This window comes from Pezoporus flaviventris, unplaced genomic scaffold (genome assembly GCF_033815535.1).
Source record: "Pezoporus flaviventris isolate CSIRO_AGI_PZ_B2104156 unplaced genomic scaffold, CSIRO_AGI_Pfla_v1 ptg000013l, whole genome shotgun sequence".
Taxonomy (NCBI): domain Eukaryota; kingdom Metazoa; phylum Chordata; class Aves; order Psittaciformes; family Psittacidae; genus Pezoporus; species Pezoporus flaviventris.
The window spans coordinates 15,412,288-15,431,563 of record NW_026892561.1 but is presented as its reverse complement, the minus strand read 5'-3'; the positions used below and the strand labels follow the sequence as shown (position 1 = coordinate 15,431,563).

The 19,276-nt window shown below is 41.0% G+C and overlaps 1 protein-coding gene across 4 annotated transcripts in view; it reads right to left on the bottom strand.

The window, feature by feature from the left end:
- Positions 1 to 18,692, bottom strand: part of PXYLP1 (2-phosphoxylose phosphatase 1) — a 65,492-nt gene extending 46,800 nt beyond the window's left edge. The window contains exon 1 of one of the 4 annotated variants that reach the window (XM_061451756.1): positions 18,579 to 18,692. The gene's annotated coding sequence lies outside the window, so the exon portion shown is untranslated. Of the gene's footprint in view, positions 1 to 8,780; positions 9,323 to 18,189; positions 18,314 to 18,578 lie in introns of those variants that run through there. The other 3 variants (XM_061451762.1, XM_061451758.1, XM_061451755.1) reach the window with 3 other exon arrangements.
- Positions 18,693 to 19,276: the final 584 nt, after the last annotated feature.

Below are 19,276 nucleotides of genomic sequence, written 5' to 3'. Positions count from 1 at the left end.
GTTGTCTCCACTCTAGTTATGAGATTAACTATATTTCCACAAGACAGAACTTTCAAGTAAATAAAAATAATGCTATTTCCAATAAAATCAAGTTTTCTTCTGCTAGCACAGGGTTAATGCTTATGTCATAACCTTATCAACAGTTCTTTATCAGGAGTGTCTTGGCTCTGTGCAAAACAAATCACCACAAGAATGTTGTTATTATTATTATCACTGCCTGGATGGCCGCACACAAAGAGTTGTGGTCAATGGCTCAATGTCCGGCTGGAGACCAGTAACGAGTGGGGTCCCTCAGGGATCGGTGTTGGGACTGGTCTTGTTCAACATCTTTGTCGCTGACATGGACAGTGGGATTGAGTGCGCCCTCAGCAAGTTTGCCGATGACACCAAGTTGTGTGGTTCAGGTTGATACGCTGGAGGGAAGGAATGCCATCCAGAGGGAGCTCGACACGCTTGTGAGGTGGGCTGATGACAACCTCATGAAGTTTAACCATGACAAGTGCAAGCTCCTACACCTGGGTTGGAGCAATCCCAGGCACAGCTACAGGTTGGGCAGAGAAGTGATTCAGAGCAGCCCTGTGGAGAAGGACTTGGGGGTGTTGGTCAATGAGAAAATGAACATGAGCCAGCTGAAGTGTGAACTTGCAGCCCAGAAAGCCAACCGTATCCTGGGCTGCATCAAAAGGAGCGTGACCAGCAGGTCGAAGGAGGTGATCCTGCCCTTGTGAGACCTCACTTGGAGTACTGTATGCAGTTCTGGTGTCCTCAACATAAAAAGGTCATGGGCCTGTTGGAACAAGTCCAGAGAAGGGCCACGAGGATGATCAGGGGACTGGAGCACCTCCCGTATGAAGAGAGGCTGAGAAAGTTGGGGCTGTTCAGCCTGGAGAAGGCTTTGTAGTGACCTCATAGCAGCCTTCCAGTATCTGAAGGGGGCCTGTAAGGATGCTGGGGAGAGACTCTTCATTAGGGACTGTAGTGATAGGACAAGAGGTAACGGGTTAAAACTTAAACAGGGGAAGTTTACATTGGATATAAGGAAGAAATTCTTTCCTGTTAGGGTGGTGAGGCACTGGAATGGATTGCCCAGGGAAATTGTGAATGCTCCATCCCTGGTGGGTTTCAAGGCCAGGCTGGACAGAGCCTTGGGTGACATGGTTTAGCGTGAGAAGTCCCTGCCCATGGAAGGGCGGTTGGAACTAGATGATTCTAAGGTCCTTTCCAACTCTAACTCTTCTATGATTCTAAGAGCTCTCAAGAGCAATTTGGTAAATCAACCCTAGAAAGAAAACCTACAACGTCTTAAAAAGGTACACACACACTCTGTTAAATATACGTTAAAAATGGCTAACTGGTAGCCTAACTTTAAAATGGCTTTCTAACTGGTAGCCTAGCATTTTACTGATACAAAGTTCACAATTCTTATTTAAAAAAATGAGGAGTAAGTAAAATTACAAATGCCACTACACAGAAAATGGAAAAGTACATTGACTTAAGATTAACACCTGGAAAAATTCTGCATAATAACGTTTTTAAATAACAGTTTTCATGAGGATCAGAACAATATATTTCAAATTAACAGTATTTAATAAAACTTAAAAACTTAAATAACTCGATGCAAACGTTTAAAAAAAACAACCAAACAACCCCCCCAAAACCCAATGAAAAAACCAAAAGAACGCCCGAACAAAACAAAACCCGAACAAAACAAAGAAACAAGCAAAACACCACAAAAAACAACAACCAAACAAACAAAAACTCACCAAAAAAAGAAAAAACCCAACCAGGACAAAAGACCCCCAGGCCTCTCCTGAAAATACCCAAACAAGAAGCACTGTTAGTAAAACCAAAAATTTTCCTTGCAAAATGTCATCCCAAAGTGCACAGAATTTGCTGGAGTGCTCTGTTTTCACAAGTACCATTTTCCACTGGAAAATGGCTCTACGTAAGAGATGGTGTGTTTGTCCCCCTTTTTCTTCTTTCTTTTCTAAACAGCCAGCTGCTCTTATGTGCAAGAGGTGCAAGAAATTGCTGAGTCTTGAAAGCAATATTCTAAGATTGCCAGATCCTTTGAACTGAGCTCTGTTCATGACAGCATATTCAAACATGTTGACAGAAAATAAATTGTTTTCTCCCCGTGACTGGATTTTTTTGCTCTGGCACTTATTTGCTCACAGAAAGAGATCCCTCCTGCTTCCTTCCTGCTTTTGAGAATGAAACGGCTTACATGTACATGTAATTAATACATATTTGTTTATAAAAACTCTTCTGCTCTCCAAAAACTATCTTACCAAGATTTCTCTCAGTGCTGATAACTTATGTAAAATCACAATCTCGAAATTCAGATCCAACCCCCCTCCCCCATAATTTCCTCACTAATATTTGAAAATGACTCATGTCTCACTGAATTTATTTATCTATTGTAGTTAGTCTTAAGAAGAGTTGTGGGATCTGCAAGTTAGCCCAAGGTGACTTCCACAGTGAGAAACAATGGGACCCAAAGCATAAGTGGTGATCTTTCAGAAACGAAGGCGGTGGGGCTTGCAGTAAGTGAAATGTATCATGCATGTACATTTTGCAGGATTGAGGTCTTTTCATCTCATTTTACTTGGAAAACTATCTTTACAGCTTTTGGAAACTGTGGAAAAATGGAAAGAACTGAAGATTCTGAGAAGCAAGAAACCAGAGCTATTACAGTATTTTTCCAAAATGCCAATAGCACCATAAATGGCATCTGCAAACAGTAATAAAAATAAAGTTAAAAAAAAAAAACAAGAAGGAAAAATTTTAACAGTCTCAGTTTCATAAAATTGCAGCTCATCCTGGAACATCTTAGTGAAAGGTATGCTGAAACTAAACTGAACTAACCCACTGAAACTAAACAAAGCTGCAAAGAGTAGAAGCTATAAGGATTAGTGTATACAAAAACACCAGGAGAGACTAAAGCAGTTAAACCAAACAGATGGAAGAACAGAAAGGGAACCACAGGAAAAACCAAAATAAGACTAAGCAGGAAGGAGAAGGTAAAATCTGTTAAAAAGGTCTTAGGAACAAGAGGTCTTGTGCACTGTCAGTGCTCATTAATACTGCTGCTGCATAAAAAAAACTGCTATAAAAAAGGAAAAATTACAAGACTGGAAAAAAGGAGATCATACACACACACCTCATATTAGCAAGATGTTTTAGAGGAAAAAATAATTAGCTTTAAACCTTAATTGCAAGATCAGAAGTTGTTTTAAAACATATTGGTTTAAACACAGTATTCAAGAAATTATAAACTAAATGGAAAGATTTAAATATACTTTGGCCCACTAACAAATTAAAAGTTGCTGTGCTACAACTTTGGAGGAACAGGAACAGCTCCTGTTCAGTAGCTGTTAAATAACAGACTGCCAATAAAATTTGTTATCAGCTCCTACTTGATATCAAGTTGCCAGGCATCACATGGATGTACGTAAGGCCATATACTGAAGCCTCTGCCTCAGTGTTCTGGGTGTACCTTGCTGGCACACAAGGAACTCCCAGGGACAAGCAGCACTTAACCAGCATATATTAAGTCAAGGCAGAACAATAAGTATTGTGAGTACTCACCGAAGTGAGCATTTGTAAGCTAAAGTGGTAACACTGAGCCTGGGGGTGGGTGCGTGTGTGGATTAAAAAGCTAACCAACCTTATCTCCCCACAAAACTATTTTTATATGCAGATGGATCAAAAAACCAACCACAGAGCAAAACACATTGTGGGTCTTCAGAATATACTACCACATAGCAAGAGGCTGCAGGGTTGCTGAGCATCTGCTGCTAACATGACATTTAGAGAATACTGATCTTTAACTATTTACTCTGCACACAGGCCAGAGTGCAGGTCATGCCCCAACCTCACCATCACTGTGCTGTAAGCCCTCAGTACTCAAAGGTCAATTCTATCTACAGCTGACGACACCACCTTGCTATTCTCCAGGCATTGGTTCTTTGTTTTGAAGATAAGTAAGTGCTACTGCTTTTAAAGGTAAGCACCATACTGCTGCAGAAGAGGCAGAACTCAGCACTGGGAGCTCGGCTCATGAGGCAGCATTCCGATGTGTGCCAGAAAAGCAGTGATTTATGCTCATCCCTTAAAACAGGTCTTTTGCCCAAGACCAAAACAGCCTCAAGTTGCATCAGGGGACATTTAGACTGGATATTAGGAAAAATTTCTTCACTGTAAGGGTTGTTAAGCACTGGAGCAGGCTGCCCAGAGAAGTGGTTCAGTCACCATCCCTGGAGGTATTTAAAACAGGTGTAGATGAGGTGCTTTGGGACATGGTTTAGGGGTGGACTTAGCAGTGTTAGATTAATGGCTGGACTCCATGATCTTAACAGTCCTTTCCAACTTAAATGATTCTACATTTTCTATGAATGCAGCAGGACTTGATAAAAATTGCTTACAGACCCCCAAACTTTTTTCAGGAACACTATTATAAGCCTGACACACATAAGCAGTCTAGATATTCTGAAGAACAGTTGTTAATAAAGTATCCTGTATCAAAATGCAGATATATAAAAGGCTACTTCTTAGCCACCTTTTGCAGCATACAGACTATCCACAGAATTTATCTGTTAAACATGATCCAACTCATCAAAACATGCCAGAATGACACACAGCATTAGAGCACGCTCCCCATGGGCATAGTTTAGTGAACACCCAGGCAGTATCAAAGCTCGGGATTCTGAGAGGGTCCTCCGGATGGTCCTTGCCTGTGGTGTTCGCTATATGACCCCATCTTTTGCGCATATTCAGTTGGCTTATACAAGTCTGGTAAGCAAGTTCCAAAGTCCTGTGGAAGCTTATCAGCCTCGAACAAGATCAAAACAGTCCCACCTACAGGGTATCAAAAACCAACATCCTTGTTCTTTGCTCCATACACGGTCATTCTTGGAAAGCTTTCCATGACTGAATGCAAGCAATGTTTGGGGCAAACTCAGTTTCTTGTTCTGACTCTACACAAAAGGGCCAACATGTGCTAATGAAAGGTGCTAAGATATTACATGCTCACACAAGGGTAAAAATAGTTTTACCACTGACAGCAAGGCCAGACAGCTTAGCCAAGCCTCTGGAGAGCTTTTGGAAAAACCTGACCAAATCACATTCTCCATTTTAGGCCATTTCATTGGAAATGTTGGTACCTACCTAGAAAGGCTGTGACAGCAGCATGTCTGCTAAGAGCCCAGGCTAAGCTGCAGCTCCCAGTAGACCAGCTGGCATGACTAACCTACTTTTTGTTCAGCACTAGCTGGGTATTGCTAGCTAGTGCTCCACATGGAACCTCCCACCCAGCAACCCTTCCTCCTGTGCGAAATATGATATTTTCTGCAGGGTTGACTAGCTAAGCTATTTATTTTGATTATTTTAAGTCTGGCCCTGAAAATAACTTGACATCAATGCTTTCAATGCACTTGCGAGGTTAGACATGACACTAAACCACTACTGCCAGACTTCTGTGCCAACTAGATGATACTGTTACATCTTCTAAATCACCTGTATCCATCTAGAATAAAAACCTGCTATCTAGCATGAAGCATAAGCACATTATTACACTGACTCACCATGACAGCTTAAATGAATTTACTTGATTAAAATAGCATGTCTCCATAAATAATCGATAGTACTCTTCTAAGGCTGCCGCAATAAAATTAGTGTGTTTATCTGATGTGGTACACCAAAGTGACATTGTCCACTGAAATACAAGCAAGCAAAACTGGCTGTAGTGAAACAGCAAAGAGAAATGGTGGCTTTGTCCAAAAAGGAAGGTAGCATGAAGTCTCTAACTATATTCTATGTTCCACAGTCAGATAGAGGTATACTTTGTAGCAAGGCTCTGTAGCCTAGGAGGGAGAGCAAAAAGCCAACAGACAACATAAGGTTGATCTGGAGTAACATTCATATACGGTTTTAGAAAAAGTCATAGTAGAACACAGGGACCCACTCACTAGTGTGATTTCTCTACAATGCAGAGGAGAGTTTTTAACTATAATTGCTTTTTGATGCATCTTTTATCTTTCACCTACATCTGCAGGCTTTTTTTCTGACAAAATCTGTTTTGAAGACATCCAAAATGAAGGTGACAGCTCCTTATACAATTATAATGAAGAATTCTGCCTTTACTTTCACTCTAACTCATGATGCTCCATCAGTTACTCCCCAGCCATTTGGCAGCAGACTACCAGGCAGTATATTTTTCATCTACTAAAACCCACAAGTCCAGCATCCAGACATTCTCTGATAGCTGGAGAATTTCATACTCTTGAATTGGAAATTGGGAGAATATAGTTGCGTCAGCAAGTGGCATGAGCCAAACCTTTTCTTTGGTGCTTCAGGGGATTTTCTCTTTTTCCTGCAGGAATGAAAAATAGTGGCTGGGATCGTGTGGTCATGACCAAATTGACCAGCACTACAAAGATCTATAGCAAGCACCAGAGCAGAGAGGAAACTGGAACACTCAGCAGCACCAATTCTCTGGTCCACATGACCTGCTTAGTTACTCATGCTTGTAATCATCACATTGAGGAAAGCCTCATAAAACCCCTGCAGCAATTTAAACTGGACATATGATTCCTGCAACACTGAAACTGTATTTTGCATAGCATCATGAAGTAACAAAGCTAGCATCTGCGATATTGTTGCTAGTAATTCATTTTCCCATCAGAATCAAACAAATATTCATTTTTTTTTAAAAAGCATTTATGAAAAATAGGTCATATCACTTGGTGTAAAAAAATGCATTTCTAAGAAATGTAGAACTAGCTCGTCATTGAAAAAATCAAAGCCTGCTCAGTAACATTACTCATGTAAGCCTACTCCATGACTTAAGCTAGAAGTTTGTAACCACATGAAACACAGAACTTGACTGGAAGTATAAACAGGTCAGCAGCCTCATTAAAAATTAAAAAAAAAAAAAGTGATATAAAGGAAGCCAGGGTAAAAAAGGCAACATGTACTACTCCATAGTAGTCATGCATCGAAACAGCAAGAAGCAGCACCTACTCACTACAGCATAGTTACATGTCGATATGTAAAAACTAATAGCCACTTATAACTTTATTTTCAAATTGTTTAAAATTTTTGCAGCAAGCCATCTGACATATATATATAAAAGAAAACTAAGTTGCTAAAGTTTAATGTATTTTACTATTTAGAACATTAAATTACCTATATCTAATTTTCTCTTTTCTCTGATTCCAAGTTTGTTCCTTATCTAGTCGGTTCTAAACCCGTCATACTGGCACAGCTGGTCTTGAGATGTACAAAAGCTTTTGAACATGGGACAGAACTATTGCCCAATCTGTCAAAGCAACCAACAAAAGATCTCACTTCATTATAGCTAAGGGATCAAATAGAGCTCTTACTCAAAAAAAAATTTGCCCCTCTCTACAGAACTCGTTTTTTTCCACTGTGCAGCAAATTTACTGCTGGATTTAATAAGTAAAGGTGAGGAGTTGCTTAGCATTCAGAAGTGATGAAGGGACCATTAGCCATACTGAGATTTGACCATACCATGAAGATAATCACTGTTCTGAAAAGGTCCACCTGACGCTGAGATCTCAGCTTTTAAATCTCAAGGTGCACAGGCAGATAACATGGTGAATATCTTAAACATCTCTTTCTCCTAACCAGCTTTCAGGTTTGAGCAGGACTGTTGTACAGTTTTATACTGGAAAATCTGAGAAAGCAGTCTTCAGCTTATAACCTTCAAAGGACAGTTTCCTACTTTTCAATCACCATTACGACTTTCCTTCTTTCAAGGATGAGCAACTGAGAGAGGCAAGCAGAACAAGTTTTTACATAGTTTAGGTTTGCATTTGATTTTTGTCAGTCCACATCCTTTAGAATATATTTCTTTTATTAAAATTAGAACCTACAAGCCTGTGGATCTCTTAAAATTGAGTAATAAACAGTCAGGCAGAGACATCTATATTCAACTTATGTTTAGTGCATTAACGTTTAGCTAATGCAATGTAACATTGCAACATTATAACTACTCTTTATGGGTTTTCTGGCACTGGAAGTTGATTTATTTTGCAGCCAGAGATGTGTTTTCTTGAACTGGGGTTGGAGTGAGGAGGGAAAATAAGTGCGGGAACTGTTAAGAAGCATGAAAAGATCATTACAGTGTTTGATTCTTCTATCTTTTTCACACTTCCACAGAATGTAGAGTAAGTGTATAAGCTTATCTCTCCCATACTCCAACCACTAACCACCTTGCAAGGAACCCCTTCTAAAACCAAATACTTCTGACAATTCAAACAAAAGTTTTTGGAAGAAATGCTATAATTAAATACTATGATTGTGACTTTTATTCAGTAACATTTCAAGGTCGCACTTTAAAAGACCTGAATTCCCCTAAAAGTATTTTTTTTTTTTTAATCTAGCGCAGTCATTTTTGACATGTAATCACTAAAGGGTATCACTACTGCAGTTATTTCTACAAAATCGATAGTTTCTAGGACTATTAAGAGAAAAATAACATGCATAAACTAACTTAGATATTAAGGAAACTATATTGCCAAAATAGAAGGTGCTGTAAACACATAATTCCTTTGGGATGATGCCATTCCCCTAGACAACCCTTTTCCTTCTCCAGTCCCTCTTCTATTCCTAAAATTATCAGTGTATGTGAGAGAAGTTCTGAACAGCTGCAATTCAAATACAATTTATATGTCATGCACATCCTTCCCTTAAAAAGAAAGAAAGAAAAACATTTTAAATTTAGTCTCCTTTCTGTCTCTTCCCAGAACACTTACCCTTTAGAGGTTCAAGTTGGAGGCAGTTTGCTGCCTTCAATCCCAGGCTCTGGCAGCATCCTGAGAGGCATTTTTGCTCCTACCAGCTTCACTAGTCTATTTATAAAGAACATAAGTGTTCCCATCAGCTGGGACGCAAGGATGACATGCCCCTGCTGGGAGGAATTTACAAGAGTCTAAATTAGCTCTAACTGTAAACAAAGAGGAAAAGTAGGATTACACATAGAAACAATTATGGAACATTTACTTCAACCTGTCTATAGTCTCTTTTATGTTCTACTTTGTGCCAGATTTAGACACCTCTTTAGATCAGACCACAAAGTGATGGTCAGCATCAAAATTCAGGCTTGCCAGCTCATGCATTCTCTCTCTTTTGATTTGTACTTTTAGTCATACTTGTTAGTCAGTGGTGATGCTCTGCCACGTCACTTCACTGAAGTGCTCAGAGCCAAGACAAGAACTTCTGCTGAATTCTGCTCCACATTATGGGAAACACACAGATAAAGCTCCACGCTCCACCCACAGAAACCTGTGAACTACAGTCCTTCAGCAGACATGCATGTTGGCACCGACTGTATGAGTACTACTTTCTCCAATTATGAACATCTGCCCTTCTACAAGGCCTCTGATTACAGGTGTTATGCTGATCCTGCTTTCCATCAGCTACAGAAAGTGTTCTTTTAATAGGTGCCACACAGTTCTTCCCTTCATTGCTGTTCTCCAGAGGAAAACAGGATGACTTACCCTGTCATCTACCAATGCAAACCATCTCCACCATTTCACCTGGTCCCTTTTACAGGGTCTGTACCTCTACATATTTTGAAGTCCCACCTACCCGACTGATTACTTTTTCTCACCCTTCCTAGAAGATTTTGGATGATCTTAATTCTGTTAGTACCTGCATATTAAACAAACAATCAAACAAAAATCACCCAAACAAAGAAAAACAAACCCAAAACAAAACACCACTCCCCTCCAAAAAAAAAAAAATCCAAAACACACACAGAAAAAAAAAAAAACCAACAAAAAAATCCAAAACCCACGAAACCTACATAATCATATATGCAACAAGTCCCTATACCAAAGGTATATATATCATACACAGTATTTTTCTTTCCTTAGTTTTTCATCAAAATTGACATAGATGCCCAAGTTGGAAACAAGTCTTAATCTCTTTTGGTCAGCAAAATGTTTATATTTAAGCCTGTATTTATGTCACTGCTTGCAAGCACTAAAAATGAACCAAGTTTTAATTTTGCTATTACTGGTTGCATCCAGCACAGGATCCATAGGATTGCATTTGTAGGATGCATACAGAGAAGGAATGGTGACAGATGCTGTGATGCCACATAATATATCTGGGTTATCTCGCTGGGCTTGTTTCTAAACCAGTTTGCTGACAAGCAAGCCACCACAACATGAAATGAAAAAAACAAATGAAAACACATTAGAGCAGATTTCCATTGGGTTTTCCTGCTTCAGAGTTTACAGAGATTGGATGCTAAACCCAAATACAATCTCACTGCAGCTCCTTACAATCAATTTACACCGCTGCTGCTATTTTTTAAGTTGTAATGGATGTATAATCAATTTCTACAAACATGAGAGCAAAACCCGGGCCTTCATATACCCCTGGGTTTCACACCTATGCTCTTTAACAGAAACAAAAATCTAAACTCAATACGCAGTACCTTTTATTTTTTCTAATTTCAGTAAGAAAGATTTGTTATACTCCTATTAAGTAAAAGAAGATAAAGCCCACCAAATGACAGGAAAAAGCATCATTGCAAGCTGACTGACAGCATCCCTTTCTGTAGCAAGAAAAATAATATTTGCAAACAAACTGGAGTATTTTGAACAAAAATTTTGTTTTCTATCTGACAATATAGAGAAACTGCATGTAAATATAAACCTTTACATTTTCTAGGCTACACACTAGTCTGCCTTTGATGACTGCTTTGAGGACAGGGTTTACACAGAAACATATTTGCTGCAGATTGATTCTCTGCTATATATGAAAGGTTTTAGAATGTGTCCTTGTACCTCACTGAGAAAAAAATACAATGAAAATTCCACAACCGATAGCATTGAAGTCAAGCACATGCCGTTGCCATGTGCATTTTTGCGACATTTCAAAGAAAGTTTCTCTTGCAGTTCCCTTCCCAAAACTCTTTTCCCACATCTCAGCCTATCAGGACTACTCATTTCCTAAGTACGCCTCCAACAAACCTGCTCAAATGAATAAAAAATCTAAAATAAAGTCCCCAGCTCTAAGGAACAGACCCCTTTTAGATTACCAAAATGAAGACTGAGAAAGACCATTTCATTCACAGGAAGAAACCCACCAATCTACGACTGCCCTAAGGTCTCTCAGAGAGCAGCAGATACTCCGAAGATGGATGTGGTTTTGAATTTGAAGCTGCATTTTGAACAAGACATGATATAGCACAGACTACTTCCTTTCAAACCACAGAGAAGACTTAACACAACAGGGAAGCTATCAATAAAATCCAGTCTATAATGCAGTCTGTCAAATTACAAAGCTTTAAATGGTTTTTAAATAACTTTGGATCACAAACCATTCCCCTTTTTAAAAAGTCATACTTCACGGCATACCCAAAACATAGATACTGAAAAGACAGACCGCTGCATTTCTTTTGCTATCTTACTACCACTTCTCTCATTTTCATACTCCCTTTCAGAATTGTTGAAAGCCCATGATTTGGGCTTTTCCAAGTATAATGATTTTATAGGTCTCACTCAGTTTATTTGTTTGAACAGCAAATGTATGAGAGCATGAAATACTTCAACGAGTAGGTGTCCTTAATTTCCGTTTCTTTTGGTCCATTTAAACCCTTAGTTCAAGAGATCCTTCCATGCAGACAAAATTCTCAGCAAAGTGCTGTGACCTGGCCTTGACTACCTCTTTTTGGTTGGAAATAAGGTCAGTATTCTACAGCTATATATCTTAACTCTGCAGAAATGTGAAAAATGTTGAAGTCAGCAACAACCTACCAGTGCAGCACATAACTTAGGAAGCCCTGTGGAAACAAAATTATATATCTAGGAAAATCTGTCACAAGCCCAACTCTTAGTCATCCACTTCTGGAATGTCAAAAGAAATGTTCCCACTCCTTTTCCTACACAGTGATAGGTCATGCACGTCTGTGAACTGCAGGGAAAGTAAAAACAAAAACAGAGGAAGTGCTTTTACTTCCTTAAAGGAAATCAAGTGACTTTTTTTAAACATTATTACGAAACTTGAAAGAAAACTTATGATCTTGATGGCTACAGGCCAGAACTGAATCTTAATTGGCAGCAAAACCATTCCAGAACATACAGACAATAATTCTTGAAAAATGGCACCAGAATGTAATTATTTTAAACTTACGATTTTTTAAATGGTATACCATATGCTCATAATTGTATGAGTATAAATCATAATCACACACAGATCACAGCCAGTGGCTGGTCAGATAACATCACAGCTCCAAAAAGCACGCAAAGGCAAAGCAGTTAACATGCTTGAATTGATACACTTTTTTAGTTAAGCTTTTACTTTTTACAGTTTTAACTGTTTGAACAACTTCCTGTCTTACTGTAACACTCCTCTCCATATGTGTTTCCAATATAGACTTTTGAACATGCCTCTGAACAGGAACCTGCCTCTCTCTGCTCCAGTGTCAGGGGTTGCTGCATTCTGCTGCAAATACTGGGACTAACTTTGAAAGCAAACATTCCAGGGATGCACGAGTTGCAATCAACCAGTGAAGTTAATCTGAATAAACAAATCAGTGAAGAAATCTCACAAATGTAGGAAAATGCTTATTTTCCCACACCAGCTCAAATTTACCCTATCCACAATCTGAGATGATGTCAGTATGCCCCCCTCCATGTTTGCACTTCTGCTCAGGTTAGATAGATTTGAGAGTAGGACCTGAGCTCCCAAATCTGCCCTTATTCTTTTAATTACAGATGTTTTTACACTGGGTCTGTTTATAACCTGCCTTCACACATATATATTCTAATGATGAAAGGTTACATGCCCACAGTTCTCAGGGGTTTGAGTTCTCAGGCTGATTTGCTCACAGTATTCCAATTGAACGGATTTGGGGAGACACTAAATTGTAAAAGCTCACTGACTTACTTACTCCAAGCTCTTCAGCCTACTCACCATCCCATCTTGTATCCCCTCTTCAGCTGATCCATAATCCATCACCCTACGGAAAACTGCTGGAATCTGAATCCACTAATTTCCCCTGGCAACTTACTACAACTCCACCTGTAACCATTAGCTAGCCATGTATATCTTCATCTTACCCTAAAAAATAGCATTTTACAGCTGGAGATGTGGCCATTACTGACAGCTTTCCATTAAGTAAAACACAATTTAACTAAATTATCTAAATTATACTGTGAAAAATGGCAGTGAAACAACCTGTTGAAGTGTTTGTGCAAGAGGGATGGAAGGGCTGACACATATTTCAGTACTGATTCTGTTTCTACTCTATCCTCATGCTTAAGCTATATTCTGACCTTAATTCCAAAATATTTTTTCTCCTGACTATAGCTTTGCTATGGGATCTGTTCAATCCTACCATAATCACAGGGATTAATTCAAAATTACATGGTAGATACACACTTCTGTTTCCTGTCTTCCACATGGAAAACTTTTGTTCATGTCCACAGTCTATACTATTGCCCGTTGCAGCACCAACAGTTGGCAGCTCATACTGGAAAAAAAAAAAAAAGAAAAGAAAGGAAAAAAAAAAAAGACTAAACAGGCTTTATTCAGCAATTTTGTCATGTTCCTGCAATCTAACCCCAGAATGGTGATTACACAGATGAATCAGCAGACAGTCAGCATTTTCTGCTGCCCTTTCTTCCCCACAACACTTCATACAACTGCTAACTTGCCTGGCTGCTGGATAGCTGGATGGGGAAAAACACAGGCCACGTACTGGGAAAAATGCTGTGCTGCTGGCAAAAGGATGTGCCTTGTTTTATCCCTGATTATTGCGGCAGCAGCACAAGCTAACTTCTACAACAATGCCCTCTTACAGTTAAGAGACACAAGGGTGCAAGCGTATTTCTCAAAAGGAAAAATAAAAATAGGCTTAGGTAAACAGCTCTGGGATTAAACATGATGTCCTAGCATTTCATCTGAAAGGCCCACTGCCCACATTTTTCTTGCTAACTCCCACAAAGTTGTTTTCACAGTTTATTGGCCCAACAGAAGCTCTTCATGAAGGCATCCAAAAGCCTTCACAGACAGTCCGTGTTCAGACTTTTGCTTCAGGGGCAATCAGTAAACCAGCATCATAACACAGATGTGAGGAAGATGAACAAAGCATGAAAAATATGGCAAAGTTCAAGGTCCAGCATTAGCATTGCTCTGTCCTCTTAAAATAATTATTAACAGAGTGTACCAGGTATTCACAAGGCCTCCCTTTTTATCACCAGAGATGGTGATAAAAGGTCTGTGTTAGGTAAACTTAGAATGGTGTCTTCCACTACATAAGTAACTGTGAAATTCACCATAGCAGACACTGAGACAAAGTTATGGCATTTATTTTTTCATTTTCACAAGTGAAGCCATGAATCATGTGACAGTTTTCTGGGGGAAACTGACTTCATTCTTTGTCCCTGAAAAAGCTTAAGGTGGCTGTAGAAACCATGGATGAAACAGCTGGAAAAGTCACTGACTAGTATTTCCAAACAGCATTTCTGAACAATGTCTATTCCATGTGCCACAAACAAACAAGCCCAATTATTTCAGCTTCCAAAAATCAGTTATTTTAATGAAATATGCCAGCTGTCTAGCTGTTCAATACCCATTTCACCTCTCTAATCAACACAAAACAGTTCTTAATCTTGCTCTGAATCCTTTGCCTGTCATCAGAACCACTTAGTGCTTAATCACACACTTACCATCCACCTTTGTTGCCCTCCTGGCAAGTGTTCTTATTATCATCTTGCACCATGAAAAAAATGCTCTTTTCTGCTGCTTAGAATAAACCATTACATTTATGATTCAGGCATTATCTGAACACAATAAAATGACATTATTTTTAGAAGAATCATAAACACTGATTGTCTGAGTACACCTTCCCACTCTATTTCCTCACTGAGCAAAAGAGTGTCTCACCCAGCTGTAATAAGAGACCACCTAATACTTTCAAGACAAACAAGAACATCTATTTTGAATTCTAACCTATATCTGATGCCACAAAATAAGCCGTATGGGCTATACTCACATGCTCCTACATAGACATAAGATTCATGTATCCTCTGTTACAAGTTTTAGACAATAACATTTCTAATATTTTCTGCCCTAAATGGTTTTCAAAGTCAAATGCTTGCTTAAGGGGACTCCATTTGGATATCACCAAATTGCAGCCTGATTTTAACAGAAAATGAAGTGTGTCATGGTCCATACAACATCTCTAGTGTCTTCCTGGAAAGCTGCAACATAAACCTTCAGTCATCATCATCATCCTATATGTAGCTTTATGATCAATTGCTTCAAATTCTATTTCTATGTAATTTATACCATACATTGACCTGAATTCTGGAAAGCATTTGAAAGAAGAATACATATACATATTTTAAAGCATTATCTTTTTATCAGTAGTGCAATATTTTAGTTCCATTTCAGTAAAACTTCCACAACACCAAAATCCACACAAGTAGAAATTTTGTAGGAAATCTGAATTTAAAGTCTCCTCCCAGGCATTTGGCATTTCTTCCCTTTTTGCTACACAATTTAAGTTTTCATTTCTGTATATAATTTACCACCCAAGCTATTTTTATATACAACCTCCTGAATGTGAATCAATGCATAGGTGGTTCCTTACCAACTCCCTCTCCCAGCAAGTCAAGATTAAAGGCTATGTTCAAACACTTCCCAAACACAACACACCGCTTGAACAGTTTTGTCACAAAGCACACTGTCTGTCCAACATTTGGACGATTGAGGTTCTTTTTAAACAAGACTTTCCTCACCTTTGAGGCTGCTGTCTAGCAGCATTTGCATGTGCTAGTCAAGTCCTTACCAGCACAGTGAGCTGCTGTGCTGTCTTTTCATGTATCTGATCAGTAACTGTCTTGCACATCTACTGGTGACTCTCAAAAAACCTTCTTGTATTGCCAAAAAACCCTCAATCTTCTTTAGTCCTCTCATACTTCCTTCACCATTGATTCCTATAACACCTGAAGCAATAGCTGCATGTCTTGTGTGCGCTTCCCAATACTCCTTTGAGAGGCACGTCCATCATCTTGGTAGAGGCAGAGTTGAGCGCTCTGCCCTCTTGAACAGTTAAGGTACCACCACCTGTCTTGTAGCATCCCTCATAAACCATAAATCTAATCATATCTAAAACACAAAGCATATGTTAGTAGTTGGCTTAACATTACATTCCTACACTTATTTGATGTATGTGAGCAACACACATCTCAACATGCTCTTTACATACTAATTGCCAATATTTTTTTGTTAGTTAAAAGAGAATAAAAAACTTGAGGAGAGGAAACGAATATGCAACTAGAACTGACTATAAATCCAGATAGAAGGCACACTCAGGACCACATGAATTCACTCATGTTTCAGGAGGTGACATGAAGATACACTTCACATACAAGCCTTTTTTAATTAAAAATAAATAAATAATCTGCAACTTCAGCAGAAAAGCATCCAGAAAAACTCAACCAAAGTCTAGTTTCAAAGGTCTCCTATGACATAACGAAAATGAACAAAGACTTACATAAGAAACCATACAGGACACGCAGGGTTTCTTTCATCTAAGGAGCTCATGAGGGAAGGTAAGTATGTAAAAATATACACCCCATTGTAAAACCACTGGAGAAAGCAGACTTCATTGGGGACAGTAATTCTGCACACCCTGAAGCATTGCTTTTTGTATGTGTTCATGCTAAGATGACTCCTTTTTCAACTAAAAGATGCCCAACAGACAAATGAAGGCTGTCAGGGAAAAGCAAGTTCAAAATTATGAAAATAAAACAGTATAAGTAAATGCCTGAAGTCTAACCAGAGATACACCTGTGTAGGTACACAGGTACAGATGCAGAGGTTTAGTTACACCAATGCAGTTTTACAGCTCTGTTGTTGTCAGACCTTCACACGAGACCCTGCTACTCCTCAGTACTTCCTTTCTTGCAGAACAGGGATCTCGTTTAGTACACATTGAATCTTACAAAAATCAATGTTTCAGCACTACTGATTTTACATAAAATATTTAAGAGACTACAATTAAAAGCCATTAGAGAGAGGAGCATATGTGTTTTAATCATATGCGCTACTTTTAGTTACCTTTTTGAGAAGATTAAAATTAAGCAGCTTTTGCTTTTCATCCCACTCACACCCTCCCACTATAAATTCTGTCTGAGCTAATCCTCCTTCTACAGACGTCAAAACAGCGCATACGTATTACAGCTACTTACTGCCAAAATGTGTTGGTTTAATATCCCATTACTATTGTAATACTGGCACAATAACTTATTATATGTGACAGCTTTTGCAGTTAGTCAAGGATAGAGCCACTTACCCTCTAGTTTTTTCAGCCACATGGAACTGTACTTGTAAAACCTGTAGAAAAGAAAATTTAAGGTCTGAAGTAGACGCTCACCTCAGACGGTAATGCCAGACAACTAAAAGGCTTAATAGGCCATTACACGCACACTTCCCACCCTGTCATTTCCATTGTCCCAGCCTTTATGTAAAGTGATCCGTTCAGAAATTCAGGTTATGGTATTTACAAATACATTGTTTAACTCCTTATTCCCTAGCATTTTAAAGAACACTTTCACTGATTTTTTTAAATGTATTTATTTTTAAGTGTAACATTTCACATGAAGGCCAAGGCAATCTCTACGTCAGAATGTGCTTTCGATGAAAAGACCACACTTGTCAAAAGGTTCAGGGTTATTCCTTAGGAACCTGCAGCACAGAATACACTAAGAAGTCTGTTCGAGGCTCTACAAATATTTAGGTTAAAGTGTATACAATGACAGGGGCTGCTATCAGATACACTAAAGACAACAGGCATCAAAAAAGAAGATAAAATTCAAGCCAGTTGTTCCAGTCCAGACACAGTGTGTCGGCCAGCAACTGACGACGAAGTGTCAGCCCGCCGGAGAGCGTCGGCAGCTCTGTGGCACTCGCCGGCCAAAGCTGGTGAACCCGAAACCCGTCACCACCGAGGCTCCGCTCCGCGGGACCCAGGGGCCCGCCCCGTCGCGGGCTCTAGCCCCGCACGCTGTGTGCACGCCCCTGCGGCCCGGCGCCGTTGAGCCGGGACAACGCACGGACCGCTAGCACGCGCCGAATCCAGCCTGGGAGCGCAAGGACGTGGCTGCCTGCCGCGGGCACCGGCCGGCCGGCAAAGTTTACCCGCCCAGGCCCCGCGGAGGGCGGCTGGCCGCCGGCGAGTCGCCCGCCCACCGGGCCGCTTCAGCCAGCCCAGCCGAGCCCGCAGCGCTTCTGCTGTCCCGGGTCTCCCCCGAACGCGGGGCAGCAGCGGACCCTTCCCGGCCCTCGGAGCGGGACGCGGGGTGCCCGCTCCCGCCGTGCCCAGTACGCCCGGACCGCCGTACCCGCTCTGTCCCCTGGCGTCGGCAGCGACCGCCCGCCGGACCCGCCGAGTATTACTGGAAGAGGGAAGCAAGGCGCACACAGCCGGGTCGTACCGGGCACCAGCCCAAGCACTCCCCAGCAGCGCACCCAGGGAACCGTCTCGCCTGCCCGGCCGGGGGAACACCCAGCCCGCAGCGCGCCTGTACCTGCCCTGCCTGCCGCGCTCAGCGCCTCCTCCCGGGGCCGGGGCCGCTGCCCGCCGCCACGCCACGGCGCCGGCTCGCCAGCCCGCCGAGCCCCGGCTCCTGCCAGCGCCGCCCCCCAGCGGCCACGCCGCCCGCCACCGCCCCGGAGCGCGAGGCCCCGCCCCGGGTGAGCGAGTGAGTGGCTGCCTCGGGAAGGACCGGACCCTGACCAGCCCCGCAGCGGGACGGGGACACCCGCTCCGCGGTTCCGACAGCCCGGCATGGCGAGATGGTGCCCGTTGCTGGCCTCGGTACAGGCGGTCCCGGGGCCGCGCGGTTTAAGCCCTCTGAGGACATCGTCACCCTTGTGAGAGACCAGCGAGCGGCTCCCGGACCAACAGCGGGCAGCTAGCCCGGGTTCCCCAACATCAGAGCCCTGGATTTACTTCTGCGGCTCTCAGCGTCGAGAGGTGGCCATCGGGTCCCTGGAGAGCAGCACAAACATCTCAGGCAGCGAAGCAAAATGGTTACTGCTGGTGACTGCTGGTGACTGCTGGCAAATTCTTTTCATACTTACCGGGAAGTGCAGCTGGAAGCTGTAGTGCCCTTTTGTAAGAAATGCTAATTTCAGGCCCTTGTCAAAGGAGAATTCCATGAATTTCAGTAAAAAGATAAAACATATTTTGCTATATAGCTGATACAAGTGAAGTAATTTCATA